This window comes from Bufo bufo, chromosome 3, assembly GCF_905171765.1.
Source record: "Bufo bufo chromosome 3, aBufBuf1.1, whole genome shotgun sequence".
NCBI lineage: Eukaryota > Metazoa > Chordata > Amphibia > Anura > Bufonidae > Bufo > Bufo bufo.
In genome coordinates this window covers 211,766,209-211,781,781 of record NC_053391.1, presented here as the reverse complement: position 1 = coordinate 211,781,781, position 15,573 = coordinate 211,766,209, and positions in this window count along the sequence as shown.

Sequence of the window (15,573 nt, the reverse complement as noted above, 5' to 3'; positions counted from 1 at the left end):
AGATCCTTGTCGCACTCTGCTGTAGTGCTAAAGTAGGGTTCCCACCCCGTCATCAATGAATAAATGAACTTCAGCACAAAGATCTTGATGCAATTCACAGTGACTTTTATTTGTCAATGGCTGTAACAGTGATGTTTCGGCCTAACTGGCCTTCATCAGACTACAGCAAATAAACAATAATAATGAAATTACTCGTGATGTTCGAGAGAACATATTACATTATCATTTTGTACAGTAGATATCATCTCTCCTGTGAAATGTACAATCTAGTCGTAAGACCATAACACAAGATTTAAATAATATAGGTAAATTAGATTATAATTAGAGCGCTCTGTACAGTACTAAAATGTATTGGCTCAGATAAGCCGAAGTTACCACTTGGAACCGAACCAGAGTTCGAGAAATGTTTTTTTACAGTAGAAATTAATTTCTCACGAGACTTCGAAAAGTAATAACTTCGGCTCATCTGAGCCAATACATTCTAATACTGTACCGAGTGCTCGCTCCGTGCAGTATTCAAACGAAGTATTATGCAAATCGACTTCGAATGTTTTATCCGAAGTTGATTCGTCCATCCCTAATTTTAATCAAAAAAGTATCAACAAAAGGCCAAAATACAAAAATCTAATCATATAGGTAAATACAGGATAAATGTAGGATTTCTCCATATATCTTGTCAGGTACAGAAGGAGATATGTTGATAGAAATGTATATCAATCCAATGCGAATAACAGAACTGAGAATGAGGCTGGCCGGTGGAACGCACAGTCATGAGGGCACATGCGCGCTCACACGGGAAGCAAGCACGGCCCGCGTTTAAACCCTCAGACACCAGCTCACTTTAGCGCATTCCTTATAGCGTGCAACTACCCACGCTGTTATTCCACAATGCTCGTTCTATACTCTTCCTCCAAAGTGGCATTAGCTAAATTGTCTCTGATTATTTATGGGCCTGTTCCTGCTGACAATCCTGGTCATTACCTATTGATATACAGTCTGTGCCTACATATATTAATACATTGACTTTTCCTTAAAGAATAACTAAACCTTTGCTACAATTTTTAATATGATGTCCCTAATACCCTAATAAAACTATTTGTAATATACTTTATTAATCAATTTTCAATTTTTATGACACTTTTACTTCCCTAAAGTGCACCATTCCCTGGTCCGTACACTGCTGACAGCTTAGTGGGGTACGGAGTACGGATCTTATAAATGGGGCCACAGCGCAGTAAGTACGGGCAGGAGTGCATATTGCTGCTCCTGCCGTGCTCCCCGGAGGATTACTAACTCCTGGCATAGCACATGGGTACCCTGCACCCATATACTATGCCAGGATTAGCTGAGCAGAGCGGGCTCCTGCCTGTGCCTGCTCCGCTAAGCTAAGAGCGGACATGCAGTCCGCTCCCCTCTGTTAATCCTGGCATTGTACATGGGTACAGGGTACCAATGTGCTATGCCATGAGTTAGTAATCCTCTCAGGGTCACAGCACTGTGGCCCCATTTATAAAATGTGTACTCCATACTCGGTACACCGCTGAGCTGTCAGCGGTGTACAGAAAACTGAGTTTTAAGCGCACAGTAAATGGTGCGCTTTAGGGAAGTAAAATTGTCATAAAAATAGAAAATTGATTAATAAAGTTTATTACAAATAATTTTATTAGGGCATTAGGGACAACATATAAAAAATTGTATATCCATCAGACTGTTGCAGTATGGAAGACCAAGGGACCCCACTCCCCAAAGGGGATTTTGAGGCATATTTAGCTATTTAGCCTCATTCGATTGATATACATTTCTATCAACATATCTCCTTCTGTACCTGAAGAGATATATGAAAGATGCGTGGCACCAAAAATCATCATTTGCTGGAAAACAGCTGCCAGCAATAAGCAAAGTGAATGGGGGGGGGGTTGTCATAAGAATGATTGTTCGCCCACCTTTCACTTGTATTGGACTGTGTGAAAGGCTCCTTAAAGGAGTTTCATCAACTTGTTCAGTGCTTGTTATTGGCCTGGCATCGGCCCATGTAATAGAACCCTTAAGATGTTTATTGCAAGGGGTGGCAAATTTGGCGGGTTCGGACTACCTGCTAATGTGTATGGTGGTCTCTTTATTATGTTGGAGGAGATAAGGATTTGGCATGTTGGATTTTAACTGCCCGATCCTTTTGTTCTCAGGAGATAAGCCCCTGCCAGAGGTGTCTGGAAGAGACTTTCTCTCCTCTCCCCATTCACTACATATGCATTTTTGGCTGAGCATACATATTTATGGGAAGATCAGGGGGGATAGCTCATCAGTATGGCCACCACAGATATTGGGGTATTGTATTGTATTGTATTGTGAGAACCTTATAATTATAGGCTACAAAATGGAATTATGTAGGAAAACTTGGCAGCTTCAGGTTTATAATAATCTATCACTATTAGCCTTGGGTAATAGGCTATCATTTTTGTGTATGTTGTATATTCTGAACCATGCAAGACAGCGCCTGTTAGTACAGTAAATCGGCACAGCCCACCAAGCCACTCATGTCACTATGATAATGCTCAGACATCTGTCACCGCTGACTCGTTTTACAAGTTGTTACACATGCTAGCATCCAATATAATTCTTTCCGAGTCATTACTTAAAAGTGAGCATGTTACTACAATGCAGACTCCTCTAATACTGGGGACCCCACCTCACAATGAATAGAATGATGTCTGTACCTGCCACTGTCCTGCTCATGTAGATGGGTTATAACAGAAAGAAGGTGTTACACTAGCTTGGAGATGAGGGGGGTTAGTGAATACCCTCTTTAGAAATACCGTAATTGTGAAAAAGACATATGATATTGAACACGTTCCAACACAGTTAGGCTAGGTTCACACCACTTTATACGCTAGATGTCCCCAAAGATTTCTATGGACCAGAGTATATCAAGAGTGTTGATATGTATATAGTTGGTATATATCGATATATATATAGTATTGGAAAGAGCAGTTGTTATACTGGTGCATCTCAATAAATTAGAATATCATCAAAAAGTTCATTTATTTCAGTAACTTGAAAAAGTGAAACTCATATCATATAGATTCATTACACACAGAGTGATGTATTTTAAGTGTTTATTTCTTTTAATTTTGATGATTATGGTTTACAGCTAATGAAAACCCAAAAGTCAGTGTCTCCAAAAATTTGATTATTATACAGACCAATTAAAAAAATTATTTTTAATACATAAATGTTGGCCTACAGAAAAGTATGCACAGTATATGCACTCAATACTTGGTCTGGGCTCCTTTTGCATGAATTACTGCATCAACACGGAGTGGCATGGAGGCGGTCAGCCTGTGGCAATGCTGAGGTGTTATGGAAGACCAGGTTACTTTGATAGCGGCCTTCAGCTCGTCTGCATTGTTGGCCCTGGTGTCTCTCATCTTTCTCTTGACAATACCCCATATATTCTCTATGGGGTTTAGGTCAGGAGAGTTTTCTGGCCAATCAGCACAGTGCAACCATGGTTATTAAACTAGGTATTGGTAATTTTGGCAGTGTGGACAAGCGCCAAATCCTGCTAGAAAATGAAATTAGCATCTCTGTGAAGCTTATCAGCAGAGGGAAGCATGAAGTGATCTAAAATGTCCTGGTAGATGGCTGTGCTGACTTTGGACTTGATATAACACAATGGACCAACACCAGCAGATGACATGGCTGCCCAAGCCATCACTGACTGTGGAAACTTCACACTGGACCTCAAGCAACTTGGGGGTCATTTATTAAGACCAGCGTTTTAGACACCGGTCTTAATAAAGCCCCTGCTTTAGTGGTGGATTGACAAAGTTATGTAGATGTGCCGGCCCCTACATAACTTCGGCGCATCCAGCGCCGCTTCTAAATGTAAGCCAGTTTCCTAGCTGGCTTACACTTAGTAAAAATGAAAAATATGGCAGCACTGGGTAAAAATGACTGAAAATAGTAACAGAGGTGCAAGCCTAAAAGACTAGGACTATAGTCCAGGTAAACAAAACAAAAAAAATCAGCAGCACTCTCACAAAATAAAAATAGCAAAAGATTTATTCACCCATGTGGACGCGACGTTTCGGCTCAAGCTTGGTTTGTGGGCCTCTCCACTCTTCCTCCAGACTCCACAAAATTTACGTTCATCAGAAAATAGGATTTTGGACCACAGTCCAGTCCTTTTTACTAATTAGCCCAGGTAAGACGCCTCTGACATTGTGTCTGGGTCATGAATGGCTTGACACAAGGAATACGACAGTTGTAGGCCACAACCTGGATACATATGTGTGTGGTGGCTTTTGAAGCACTCCAGCCGCAGTCCACTCCTTGTGAATCTCACCCAAATTCTTGAATGGCCTTTTCTTGACAATCCTTCTGAGGCTGTTGCTATCCCTGTTGCTTGTGCACCTTTTTCTACCATACTTTTTCCTTCCACTCAACTTTCCATTAACCTTTTAAGGACTGGGCGATTTTCAGTTTTTTCATTTTCGTTTTTTTACTCCCAGTCTTCCTAAAGCCATACCTTTTGTATTTTTCCATTCACCTAGCCATATTAGAACTTGTTTTTTGCAGAAGAGGTTGTACTTTGTAGTGGCACCATCTTCAGTTGCATACAATGTAGTGAGAAGCGGTAAAAAATTGCAAATGGGGTGAAACCTTTTACAGTGTTTCCTATGTAGTAAAACTAACCTGTTACTTTCATTCTCCAGGTCAGTATAATTACAACATTATTATCGAGCGCATACATTAGTCCCAGGTGCCTGCTGTTTAAAACAGCAGGCAGCCGGTGGCTATGGCGCCCACTGCGCTTGCGATCGAGCGCCATCTTTAAACTCCCACCACCGACATCATTTTATGTTAGGGTGACGGAAAGGGGTTAATATGCTTTGATACAGCACTCTGTGAACAGCTGGCTTGTGGAGGGTGTCAATGGCTGTCTTCTGAACAACAGGGACCATTTAAAGGTTTAGGCTAGTTTCACACTAGTGCTATGTATCCAGCAGGCTGCATCGGCAAGTAACAGCCTGCTGCTTCTCTGCGTTCCTTTACTGCTGGAAGCTTGAACGTCTCCATCCAGGCCCATTAACTATAAAGGGGACCGGCAGAGAATCAGCCGTAAGAAAACCCATGCGCACAGCGTTTTTCTTCTGGCTGATTCTCTGCATATTTGCCGGGTTGTAGCTGTATCTCAGCCGGTCCTCATTATAGTTAATAGGGCCAGACAGCAGTTCAAGTTTGCAGAATAGATTGCCGGATACATAGCACTAGAGTGAAATTTTTCTGAGATACTAACAATTAAACTTTTCTGAGATACTAACTTTTTGGGTTTCATTAGCTGTAAGCCATAATCATCAACATTAAACAAAATAAATACTTGAAATAAATCACTCTGTGTGTAATTACCCTATATATAACTTTTTATATTGAATGACTGAAATAAATTCACTTTTCAATGATATTCTAATTAGTTGAAATGCACTGGTATTGGCAAGTACTACACATACAACCCTGCACGTACTGTTTATCAGGGGTACTCTGCAAGAACTGTTTGTCGGGGGCACTCGGCAGGTACTGTTTGGCAGGAACACTCGGCAAGTATTGTTTATCAGGGGTACTCTGCAGATACTTTTTAACAGGAGACCCTTGCCAGCATTATTAGTTAAAGGTAATCTGTCATCAGAATTTGACCTATTGTTTAAATCAAGTTTTTATGTCAAACATTTTTTTCGAATTTTTCCATGTTAATATCAATATTTAAAAATATCATAAAATCCTACGGGGTCATTTATAAAACTGGTGTAGAACTGGCTTAGTTGCCCATAACCACCAATCAGATCCCTCCTTTCATTTTGGACAGCTCCTTAGGAAAATGAAAGGAGGAATCTGATTGGTTGCTATAGGCAAATAAGTCAGTTCTACCTTACACCAGTTTGATGATTGACCCCTAGTTTTTGCACTGGCTACCAGGCCTAAAAATAGGAGAGCAGTCACATGGGCCATAGACACAATAGACAGGAGAGAACCTCATTGACTTTTATGGGAGATTTTTCTAGACATGCAATGTGACCTGCGTAGAAGTCAGGATGAACAAACTGTGGAAATTTTTTTCCAAAAAATCATCAAAAATTCTAAAATGTTTTACAAAACATGATTTAAACAATAGGTCATTTTCTCATTACATATTTCCTTTAAGGTCATTCTCCAATGTACCTACAACTTATCTAATGATATGAAGTTGTCGAGATTTCAGAGGAGCTCAGACAGGAGAAAAGGTGTTGTCACCAGGACAGTCTGTAAATGTACTTATTAATGTGATCGATTTATAGGACTAGGGATCCCAGCACTAGGTGAAATAATATTACTTGTCTCAATCAATGTATGGGGTGGGAGTGGGGGGACAGTGTATGCGGTGAGCCCCATTACCACCCTTAGCGGATTTTCCCTTAGGGTCCATTCACACGTCCGTGTGTGTTTTGCGGATCCACGGATTCGCAAAACACGGACATCGCCGGCACTTAATAGAAAATGTCTATTCTTGTCCGCAATTGCGGACAAGATTAGGACATGTTCTAATTTTTTCTAGAACGGAATTGCGGACCCGGAAGTGCGGATCCGCAACTCCGGATCTGGGCAGCACACCGTGCTGCCCCATATAAATGAATCGGTCCGCAATTTTTTGCGGAACGAAATTGCGGACGTGTGAATTGACCCTTATGGGATTAGAAGATCTCTTTAATGGCAGTGCACTATACAGGGTGAGCGGCAATGGAAGATGACCACAGAATAATAATTATTGCAGAAGTAATGCTCCTAACATGGCTTTTAAAAAAAAATGAAAAAAAAAAGCCTTTTTTTTATACATTCTAATGAAATTCTAAGATACTGTTCTGTAATTGAACTACTGTAATAGTTGTATTAAATTCCGACTATTGCAGACATTGTCCAAAACGACTGAAGCGTATTGTAATGATCAGATGCCCTACAAATAAAAGTGACCACACAGTGTATAGATACTACCATTTATCGACAAGAAAGATGGTGTAACTCTCTGTAAAGTTGGTCTGGTTACCTGTAGCTTCACCACTGTGGTCAAAATAATCAAAAACAATAAGGTCTACCCTGCCCCGTAGCATTGATTTCAGATGGTGCAGAAAAGTGATTATCCTCAGCGTGCAGAATGCAGTACAGTGGATGGCACATTGACTTCAAGGTGTCCAGCAGTGCTTATGGTATAGAGTCCCAGGAATCCTAGGAGAAGAATGAGGCCTGACATGGTGGGCAGCTGTCTCCAGGATGCATATTACAGGCCTCGAGACATACAACCCTCCCTGGGAACAGACGTCACTGTGGCTGCTGCAAGGAGTCTAGCAAGGTCCTCTCTGTGTTATCGGACAGGGACACATCATTTTTGTGACATTGTAACCAGGATCTTCACTGATGAAGGTTGACTGTCTTTTCCAACCAGTTGGATCCTGTGGCACACATTAGAAATGACGTACAGACACTACTGGGATTGGTCAACCTTGGACTGCTACATGATCCTTTCCTTCATAAAGTCATTTAGTTGAGTTAGAAAAGAAGTGCTTTAAAAATAAATAAAAAGTGCTCAAACTGTAGATATGACACACGCAGATACAATCCATGTGTCTCATTGTGACAATGCAGGCAGCATCTTATAGGGCAGAAGGAGCTGAGCAGATCAATATATAGTATTTTGTGGGCATAGATCCAGTAGAACTTGTAACTTATTGATGTTTCTGGGTAGAGTTGAGAGAACTTGCCTTTTGGCAGGTTCCAGTTCAGGTTCGGGGTTTAAGTGAATTACATCATGGATTCTGTTCCTTTTGGCATGCCGGCCTTGAATTACATTATGGATTCCGTGAGAACGGAATCCATTACGGAATTCACTTAAACCCTGAACCCGAACTCAAACCTGCCAAAAGGCAAGTTCGCTCAACTCTATTTCTGGACTTATGAGTCCTACTCAGTTACGGACAACTTTCTCTGCATGCACACAGGGAAGGCTATCAACCACTGATAAGACTGCCCACTGGACTCTTAACCCCTTGGATACTGGAGGTTTTTCAATTTTGCGTGTTCGTTTTTCTTCCCTATTTTCCCGGACCCATAACTTTTATTTTTCCGTTCACATAGCTCTCTGAGGGCTTGTTTTTTGCAGTATAAATTGTCCTTTTTTTTAATGCTACCCTATATTATATAGTAGGTAACAGGATTTTTTTTTTCAAATGGGCTGGAATAAAAAAAACACAACGCAATTATGCCACAGTTTTATGGGGTTTGTCTGTATTATACTCCAGAGCTGTTAGTTCAGATAAATGATCAGAGGGGTCAGTGGTGTAATAATCTGCAGGATGTCACTATGTATCTGTCAGGTGGTAGGGAGGATGGAGCAATGTTCCTCAGATGTGTGTACAGGGCACAGCATTGTATTATGGACACTTCCAAATATTAAATGTTTTTAAAGATGTAGACATAAATACCAAATTCATTCACTGACGTCTCATGCAACTTAAAGGGGTTGTCTGGGTTCAGAGCTGAACCCGGAAATACCCTTATTTTCACCCAGGCAGCACCCTATGCGCTCCCTTGCCCTGCGCTATATCGCGCAGAAGCTTCCGCCCGGCAGTGTGTTCTGTGACGTCACCGGCTCAGAAAGGCATGCTTTAACACTGCCCTAGCCGTTTTACTGAGAGAGCCCAGTACGTCACCGGAACTCTTGAAAATGCCTTTGCGCTGCGCGATTTAGCGCAGGGCAAAGGAGAGCATCTGTATTGCCATGCATTGGCTGTAAGTGTGTTACACACTGTAATACACTTACAACCTTCCTTCGGCCATCCGGACCCCGTCACAGCAGCACAGAGACCCAAAGGCAGCTCCGATACCCGCGAGGACATCGCGGTCAGCGCTGACCGCGGCACATCAAGGATTAATGCGCCGGCATTGGTGATTTCACCGATGCTGGCGCATGCAGCAGGGGTTAGGCTATCAGTGACTGCCGGACCCCTGCACCCGCCCGATCGCAGCGCCGTACATGTACGCCGCTGGTCCTTAAGTCATGTATGGCGCGGGTCCTCTATGGGTTAATGGGTCAGTGATCACACAACCAAGGCAACCTTTTATTTTGGGTTCTGCAGAAGGTTATATGTTGCGACAGGGTCACATCATTAGGTGGCATCTCCCCTCGCAGTGATACAGGCTGCCATTCTGGCATGGTAATGGTCATACAGATGCTGGAGATCATTCTGTGATATGTCATTCCAAGCTCTTCATATAAGGTGGTTGTTTGCTGCTGTGCATTGGAGATCCATCACCCCATCTAGTCCCAGACATTCTCAATAGGGTAGAGATCTGGCGATTGAGCTGGCCAGGGAATCTGCTGGATATCCTGAAGAGCACTTTGTGTAGTGTGTGGGCAGGTGTTATCTTGTTGGAACACTGTGTCTCCTAATTGAGTCAAAGAACACAGTAGGACTGGTTCTATAATATACTGAACGCTGGTTAATGTTCCCTAGAACAGTGTTTCCTAACCAGTGTGCCTCCAGCTGTTGCAAAACTACACCTCCCAGCATGCCCGCACAGCCAAAGGCTGTCCGGGCATGCTGGGAGTTGTAGTTTTGCAACAGCTGGAGGCACACTGGTTGGGAAACACTGCCCTAGAATACCAAATGGGAACAGGCATGGTAGCTAATGGCTCTCCACACCATGACATCTAGTGTTGGTTCTGTGTCTCCGCGCTATGCATGATGGCTGTTGGACTGGTTCCACAATGTCCTGGACATACTGAAGGCTGGTCAGTGTTCCCTCAAATACCAGACGGGAACAGGCATGGTAGCTGATGGAGCCCCACCATGACATCTAGTGTTGGTCCTGTGTGTCTCTGATACTGCATGACAGCAGTCAATGCTCTCCAGCCCTCCTGTGAACTCTGATGTAGCCGTCATTAATTCAAGCCAGAATCTGATTTCAAGCTTTGGTTGAGCGAAGCAAGCTTTGGTTGCTTAATTCGAAGTTGCTTCGATCAAAACTTCGGAATAATACTGCACGGAGAACCGTCTCCATACAGTATTAGAATGTATGGGCTCTGGGCTGAAATAAGTTGTTCACAAAGTCGCACGTCACTGAATAACTTTGGTAGTTGTTTTTTTTTAACCCCTTAAGGACCTCCACTGTATATGTACGGCGGAAGTCCGTACCCTAAGCAGCGAAAGCCGCCGGGTTTCTGGTATTTTAAATAGCAGAGACCTGCGGCACATGTATGTGATCAGCAATTAGGCTGATCGCATACATTTTCCCCTTCAGATGCCGTGGTCAAATGTGACCACGGCCTCTGATCACACCGGAAGCAGAAGTCGCACAGTTCCGCTTCGGTAACAACGTTCCCCGAATGAGATTGGGGAACCTGTTACATTGCTGAAATAGCCCGAAGCCTGCTTGGGGCCTTGGTGCCTATTTCAGGACTAAACCAATACAGGCCACTAGGTGGCAGCATTGTATTATTATATTCCAAATGATGTGTGCAATGATGGCAATTTAGTCATCAATGATCACAATGGGCAATCTAATGATTGCCAGTTATTGTCACCCAAGGCGACTTAAAAAAAGTTTTAAAAAAATATATATGTTTTTACAAATATATATAAAAAAAAATAAAAAGTTCAAATACCCCCCCTTTCCTTCAATTAAAAATATTTAACAATTTTTTTATAAATAAACAAACATCATGGGAATCACCGTGTGCGAAATTGCCCATACAATTAAAATATCAATGGCATATGGTGTAACGGGAAAAAAATAAAAACAGCCAATTTACCATTTTTTGTCACTTCAACTACCCATAAATTTTATTTATAAAAAGTGATCAAAAAGTCGCACACACTTTAAATTGGTATCACCGATCGTCCAGCAAAAAATTAGCCCTCACACAGCTACAAAAAAGTTATAGGGGTCAGAGTATGGTTATAAATATTTTATTTTTTCTCTCTCTCTCAAAAAGGTTAAAAAAATTTCCAGCATTAAAACGCAAGAAAAATTATACAAGTGTGGTATCATTGTAACAGTACTGACCTGGAGAATGAAGATAACAGGTAAATTTTACCACAGTGTAAAAAAATAAAAACATTTATCAGAATTGCGTTTTTCCCAATTCTATCCCATTTGGAATTTTTTTCTGTTTCCTATTACATGGTATGCATCCGTAAATGGTGCCATTAGAAAGTACAACTTGTCCCGCACAAAATAATCCCTTATAAGGCTGTGTGAATGGAAAAATAAAAAAGTTAGGACTATGGAAATACGGGCAGTGAAAAATGAAAACGCAAAAATGGAAAATCCCAGGGTCCTGAAGGGGTTAAAGTGGAAAACCACTTTAAAACTTGAAACCGAACTCTGCTTCAGTTCCAATTATTACCTCAGAACCAAAATCAAACTTTTAAAGTGGTATTCCACTTTAAAAAATCAACTACCGAAGTTATTCAACGAAGTCACGTGCCGCTTCGTGAATAACTGGCTTGGGCTCATCGGAACCCATACATTCTAATACTGTACGGAGACGAATCTCCATACAGTATTATTCCGAAGGTCACTTCGCTCAACTATACTGTTTGCCATTGATGGCCAAAAATTTGTGGGCAGAGAATTAGTAAATCAGAGAAACAATCCAAGGAGGAATACATCAGTAAGGCCTCATGCACACTACAGTTGTTGTGTTCCGTTACGCAAAATGGGGTTCCGTTGTTCCGTGATCCGTTTCAGTGTGTCTTCCTTTATTTTTGGAGGACCACCAGACTTAAAGGAATGTAAAAAAAAGCCTAAGACAGGTTTGCCATACAAATGATAGAAAAAAAAACAGACGCGGACGACAGTCTTGTGTGCCTCCGCATTTTTTAGCGGTCCCATTGACTTGAATGGGTCCGCAAACAGTTTTCCGTAAAAATAATAGGACAGATTATATTTTTTGACGGACTGGAACCACGGATCACGGACGCGGATGGTGCATTAGCAGAGTTTTCAATGGACCCATTGAAAATCAATGGGTCCGCAGAAAATCACGAAAAACGGCGCAACGGACACGGAATAAAACAAACGGTCGTGTGCATGAGGCCTTAATCAGAGAAGGGTCTCCTATGAGCCACTCTTCATAGCGCCTCTAAATGCTTGTGGATTCACTGTATAGTCTTTAGTGTAATATTTCAGTATAACCTTACTGTTACATATATTTGATTAAATAGATTGGGTGGAACCAAAAATATTTTAAATGCCCAAATTACAACACAAACTAAAAGGCAAACCATCTGAACCTGAGGCAAAATCATAACCAGGCGGTCGACAGAAGGGTGTCTGCACATTTCTGTAACCTATATTGAAAATGCTGATTATCTCGCCGTTCCAAATGCTGATTAGCACCAGTCTGTATAGACAGATACAGATGTGAGTACATCAGGGTTGTAAATACTGCCATCTAGTGTCCATGTGTATTACTGACGTGTAAACGTGATGCTTGTTACAGGAGATGAAGGGACTTTGTTGTCCATGACCACATTCCATGCAGTTTATAAAATGAAAAATAACCAGCTAGCTCAGGGTATACGCACTGTTATATATGCACCGTTTGCATGTACCCTTAAGGTTTAGAAGGGAAATGCTACATGACAATTACAAGAATTCAAACAAGTGTTCATTGAGAACAAATTGCAGTGATTTTACACTGCAATTTACACTGCAAGGAGCCCAAGCCTAATAACCGTCATGATCGTTATATGCAACGTTTTTCACCTCATGACTTTAACCTTCATATATTATAGCACTACTGTCATCCGATACATGTATATACAAAATATAATGTACGCCTAAGGTCAGGCAGGTCCAAGGCTGAATGCAGTCCAGCCCGGACACACTGGGGGTCATTTATCAAGGACCGCCACTTTACTTTGGTCTTTGACATCCCCTGCGCTGTCGGAGGATGCGCTCAATTTATAACCAGGTGCAGGCCTCATCATAAATTAAGCATATCTACTCCTGGGTGGAGTAGATTAATAATCAGTTACGCCTGGAAACTGGCACAAATGTTAGTGAATTTGCCAGGGCTTATGGCCACACCCCCTTCACTCCCCAGTGTCGAGGGCAGCCTAAATTTAGACACAAGGGCATTTAAAAATTAGCAAAACGGGACGGTGCATCTTTTTTACGCCAAAGGGAGTCTTAATAAATGATCCCCACTGTGCCTAGATGTACCTTCACTTAGTTTCACATAAGACAACGTGCTATGTATAGGTTTACCGGATTCAGAGATGTATATGAGAGCCATTCACCTTTGCAGAGTAGATGACTGGCTCAGAGCTTACCTTCATAAAACCCGGCTCATTTTCTAAAATACTTTCTTTCCTTGCTCCCTCAGGGCCCCGTTGTTGGCTGACAGGCCACTCCCGGCTCTTACAGCTATACCTAATCCTTTGATATGCTCTACACTAGGGGTGGTTCTTGGCCAACCATGGGGCCCTGTCCCTCCTCTTTTTTTAAGAACATCTTGGTCTTTGCTTCTAAAGAGTTGAGAGACAGCAGCCCGATGTCTTTGAGATCATCTTCCTTGCCCATAACCAGTTTGTTGGACAAGGATGGATGTGTTTGTTCTGACCTTGATCTTCAGAGTAAGCTTAATATATCTACTTCCAATACTCTGCTTCTACACTTTCTCAAAAAAGAAGCCCTCCATCTTACTAGGGCTGCACACTATCAGACCCCACTTTCTTGATTTGACAAAATGATAGTGTGCTCTCTATATCCGACCAAGGTCATATCTACAATCTCTAAAATACTTAGGACTTCCCCCTATGATGTCAAGCCAACTAATCTAGGTCTGAGGGAGAAGGAAGGATTTAGAAAAGGAATTCTCCCCTTCCGATACCGACAACTTTTTACCATTCCTCAAACTTTCTAGATGCATTTGCATCCAAGAAACAAGATTTTTGTATAACTTAACAGTAAAATCTCTTTCTCGCTCTTCATTGGGTGACACAGGAACCGTGGGTATAGCTATGTCCTCTAGGAGGTATTGACACTAGTAAAAGCTGTTAGCTCCTCCCCTGGCAGCTATACCCCCTCCAGCCTGAAGAGAGCTTCAGTTTGTGTATAAGCAGTAGGAGAAGCAAGTCAACCAAAGAAAAAAACATGGAACATAAACCATGCCAAAAACACAACGGGGTTCTAACCAGAACAGCCACAACTGTGGTTGAACAATGAGCGTCAGTGACCAAGGAACGTCGGAATGCCCTCTATCCTGATTTTCTGTAGAACCCTGGGCAGGAGGGAGAAAACACAGAGGAGGGAGAACCTCTGCCAAGAGCAGATCAGGGCGTCCACGCCGCAAGCTTTCGGATCCCTTGCGCGGGAAAGTAAGGTATGAAGTTTTCGATTGAGCCCATCAAGTCCACGTTGGGGTGACCCCAACGGAGACAGATCGCCTCGAATACTTCCGGGTGAAGGGACCACTCGCCCGGATCCATCGTGGTCCTGCTGAGGAAGTCTGCAGTCCAGTTCTCCACACCCGGGATGTAGATCGCTAAAATTGCCGGTACATGGGCCTCCACCCACCGTAAGATCTCGGCAGACTCCTGCATCACTGCGAGACTGCGTGTTTTCCCCTGGTGGTTGATGTACGCCACAGCTGTCTGACTGGACTGTGACTGGGCGACCCTTCAGGAGGTGGATCCAGTGCCGGAGGGACAGAAGAATCGCCCTGAGTTCCAGGACATTGATCGGGAGCTTGGACTCCGACCGAGACCATGTGCCTTGGACTGTCCTGGGAGTGAACACCCCTCCCCAACCCAGTAGACTGGCGTCGGTGGTAACAACTGTGCAGGAGATCGGAAGGAAGGACCTTCCCAGAACCGTAACCGACAGCCACCAACAAAAGGGACGACTGTACCTGAGGGGAGAGACGAATGAGATGGTCCAGGCTCTCTGAAGATTTGTCCCAGGAGGACAGGATCGCTCTCTGGAACGTGCGAGAGTGGAACTGGGCAAAGGGAATCGCCTCGAAACAGGCGACCATCTTCCCTAACGTCCTCATGCAGAGTCGAATGGACGGAAGTCTGTAGTCGAGAAGAATCCTCACGGAACGGTGCAAGGCCAGTTGCTTGTCCGGGGTAGGGAGGGATGAGGCAAATCCGTGCTGCATCCGTGTCCAAAAGCATACCCAGGAAGACCAATTGTCTGGAGGGCATCAGAGATGACTTCTGCAGGTTGACCAACCACCCGAAATGAGCCAGGGCTTTCAGCGTGATCTGTACGCTGTTTGATGCCTGAGCAAAGGAGGAGACCTTGATGAGAATGTCATCCAGGTAAGGCATAAGGAAGATGCCTCTGGAACGGAGCAGGGCGATAAGAGGCGCCAGAATCTTTGTGAAGACTCGAGGCGCAGTTGCCAGCCCAAACGGGAGGGCGACAAACTGGTAATGACAGTGCTGGTGACGTGGAGGTATGCGTGCTGAATATCTATGGCCGAAAGGAATTCCCCCTGCTCCAGAGAAGCAATTACGGAACAAAGGGATT